Source organism: Aegilops tauschii, chromosome 5 (genome assembly GCF_002575655.3).
Source record: "Aegilops tauschii subsp. strangulata cultivar AL8/78 chromosome 5, Aet v6.0, whole genome shotgun sequence".
Taxonomy (NCBI): domain Eukaryota; kingdom Viridiplantae; phylum Streptophyta; class Magnoliopsida; order Poales; family Poaceae; genus Aegilops; species Aegilops tauschii.
The window spans coordinates 527,427,381-527,431,161 of NC_053039.3; the positions used below are offsets into that span (position 1 = coordinate 527,427,381).

Below are 3,781 nucleotides of genomic sequence, written 5' to 3' on the forward strand. Positions count from 1 at the left end.
CCGATGGCATCCAGTGCCTTTGCCACTTTTTTTACTCCCCATTAAAGCTCCCAGACACCAGTGGCCGCGCCCACTCCGCAAAAAGACATGCCCATGTCGGCCAAAGTCACGCTCTGGAGCACCAGAGCACTGTTGCTCGGCCCTCCCGAGGTCTCCCGCAGGCCTTGGGCAGAGGTATGATGTCCCCCGAGGTCGCCGCGATGTACACAGAACGTCAGCGTGCTGGCCCCCGCCTTCCCCTCTCCCTCTCATCTCCTGCGGCTCGTGCCCGACGCCGCCCGACTAGGCCAATGCGTTGCCTCGCACGCGCGAGCGCCGAAGCCCTGCCCCTCCTCTCCTCTCTCTCCCACACGACCTAGACGACTCCCACGTACACCGCGGACACGCTCACCCCCCCTCAAACGGTCGCCAGCGTCGTTGCAGCGGAGGCCGAGCGCCCTGTCCACGGTGCACCTCGTCCCTCCTATTGAAGCCACCCCCGGGTCCGTCTCTGCGCCTCCTTCGCTTTATCTATCTCCCGTACGCCCCCCCCCCCCCCCCCCCCCGGACCAACCCTCTCTCTCTCTCTCTCGTGCCCTCCATCCTCCTCCTAGGCCAGAGCCGAGCCGCCGGCCGCTGCTCAAATTCGCAGGCCTCGGCCCCTCTCTCTTCCCCCTTGACAACCTCGCACCCTCTTGACACCACCACAAGCCCTTCCCTCGTCGCCGTTCATCCCCAGGAGCGCCGTATGCTCGAAGCCGAAGATGGCCGATGGCCTCTTCCGCGGTCGTCCAGGCCGTCGCCGCTACGGCTCTCCTCGGCAAGCGAGACGTACACCGATGGATGCGGCTCATCCTCCTGAGAGCGCCGGTGGGCGGAGCGTCGCCGGAGACGCTCTGTAGCCCGGCTATCATCGTCGGGAGCCGCTCCTCCCCGCGGCCAGAGCGCGCGCGGGAGGTGGAAGACGACCTGCCGCTGGGGCCCGGGCGTCGGCGACCCAGCAGGCGGGCCCGTCCGTTTAAGTGGATACGGCTCCAGCGGATCCGCTTCCACCGCGCAGAAGGGTACTCCGCGAAGGCGCCTTCGACGTCGCCCTATCGCCCGCGTGGCTGAGTTGCTGGGCCGGCCCAGTGGCGCCCTGCCGTTAAGCCTCGCCCCGTACATGCTGTTGCTGCCCAAATCCAGCCCGTTTGGGTAAAATCCTTTCTCTTTTCTTTTCTGTACAATTTGTAAAATCCATAGATAATTCAAATTAACTCCAAATTTGATGATTCAAATTTCTAGTAGCTCATAAACTCATGATCTATCTCATGGAACAACTTTCACATTTTTCCAGGAACTTTATCTTCACACACATTTATCAAAACCCCATTTCCATTTCTGTGATGAACTTTAGAAAATCACAGAGAGCTTAAATTTGATCCAAATTCCATGATTCAAGTTTTTAGATACATCTAATTTCATAACTTAGGTTATGAACATTTTTCTTAATACTTTTGGTACCCCACAAAATAATGAGCCATTTCTCCATGTTTGTCAACTTTGCAAATCCGTAGAATATTCATTTGAACTCCAAATCCAGTGAAACCAAATCATAGATAATTCTAAAATCATCCTTTGTTAAATGGGTGCCTTTTCTCATTTTTCAAAAATATATTTCTCTACACTTCTTTCAAATCCATAAACCCATTGATTCCATCATATCAAAATGTTTAGAAATATCCACTGACCCAATTCCAATGAAACCACTCTGGTTATTTTTCATATAACCAGAGATGTCCTAGGAAAGTCAAATTAATATTTTTAGAGCACTTTTATTTCCTGCCTTGTTGTGTTGCTTATTATGGTTGCTTTCAACGATAGTTGGCGAAGTAGACGAAATGCTTGGAGTTGGACCAGAGATATTGGAAGACCTCGAAGACTTTGTTAAAACAGGCAAGCAGCCCTTTGACCATGATGAACCATTTTACATCATAATAGCATTTTCGTTGCTTCACTGAGTGCATGATATACCTTGAGTGGCAACCTTGCTAGGCTTGCCTACGTTGCATACTCCATTGATACTTGCATTGTTCATGACTCTACCCTTGCTTAGAGTTGTGTTGGTGGGTTGTAGAAATATGCTATAGTAGATGGCTACGCAAAGTTGGTCAGGGTTATGCATGGAAAGAAACAAGTGTGGTTTGACATACTTGCAAACAGCCCTAGTGGGTGCCACTGATGCCCCTGGGAGATGATGATGAACTAGGTCACTACTTGGTGGAGAAGTAGTGTACCGAGGCTTGATAAAAGTGTTGTTTACAGAGACGGATTAGATTTAAGATTTGTCGACTGTCCCAACCTTACATGCGCAACCACTCTACCCTTATATGGGAAAGGGCATTATTGATTACCTAGGCCGATACTAGCTTGGAGCCCGCATTACTAGTGACGGGAGAGTCGTTGTTGCGCTCTCTCGGGACGGGGTCGTGCCAGGTAGGGCAGCCATGACTGTTTTCACAGGGCACCGGACACACCGTTGGTACCCCATGCTTGTGGTATGTGATGAATATGGGAGCGAGGCTCCACAATTTTAAGATGTGAAATGTTGGGCAAGGGGGTTACTACCAATCGAGTGTACTCTATGTTAGTGTCGTCTAGGGAAAGATAGTGATCGGGTGCTTACCCCGGGTACTTGAGGTACCGCGGGTCGTGGATGACACGGAAGTTCCCCGGATCTTGTGGGTAAAGTGTGCAACCTCTGCAGAGTGTAAAACTATTCGAATAGCCGTGTCCACGGTCAAGGACAGTTGGGTGGTGCTGCTTAGACTATGTCCATATGTTTCTGGAAAACAACACGGTTTGGTAAATCTATTGACGTGATTCATGAGGAAGTCACGATGAGCTTGAGCATGAGTTGTTCATAACTCTCTCTCGATGTTGATGTCTGTAACCCCCTGATACTTGTTGCAGACGCATTCATATCCTTGATAAATGGTGATCATACTTGCATGAGAAAAACTAGCTTTCCGCAAAATTGCCAATTTAGCAGTAATGCCTTGCATAATTATTCTGTTATCACCCTTGGTTTGCTTGCGAGTACATTCAAAGTACTCATTGGCTTGCCACTGGTTATTTTATTGGCCAGGCATGAAAGAACAGGATATGATGAAGAATACTTCGTGACGAACATGCGAGCTAGGACGCTTCCCAGTCAGAATGCCTGTAGGGTTAAGGCAGATGGCATGGGTCCAAGTTATCGACGAAGATTTCCGCTGCGATGTTATACTCAAGACTTGACCATAATGGTCCTACTTGTGTAATATGGTATGTATGGATGTAAGACTCTTGTTATTCAGCTTCTGTGTGTTCAGTGAGCCTTGATCTCTGGGATCACTGTACACGTGCATTCGGTGATCACGACTTATGAGTCGGGGTCCCCACACTGGAAGATTTTGAACACAAGGATTGTGTCCGGCCCTTCAAAAAAAATTCCATATACCACCGTAGAGAGTATAATATTCCACAAATCTAATCTGCTGACAAGTTTCATAGCATGACATCATGCCACGGCCCGGCCATTATTCGAACCGTTTTTATCAACCAGCTACTGCACATATTGCGAGGCAGTTTTCTTGGCACGTCTTGTTGAAGCAGTAATCGTGTCCCCTTATCACGGGATTCTCATCAATACGGGTGTGGGTAATCCAACCGTGCCATCAATCACGGCGCTTGGGGAATAAGCGAGTTTACCAGGCAAGTGGGGAGGCGCAGAATCCCTGCTGCCTTTATAAGGGGATAAGGACTCCCTTTAAAGCGCTCC

The 3,781-nt window shown here is 50.0% G+C and overlaps 1 long non-coding RNA gene across 1 annotated transcript; it reads left to right on the plus strand.

Moving 5' to 3' along the window:
• The first annotated feature begins 569 nt into the window (after positions 1–569).
• LOC120964133 (uncharacterized) lies at positions 570–3,354 on the plus strand. Its single transcript, XR_005755787.2, has 3 exons — positions 570–1,173; positions 1,843–1,914; positions 3,107–3,354. It is a non-coding gene; the product is annotated as an uncharacterized lncRNA (long non-coding RNA).
• The last annotated feature ends 427 nt before the right edge of the window (positions 3,355–3,781 follow it).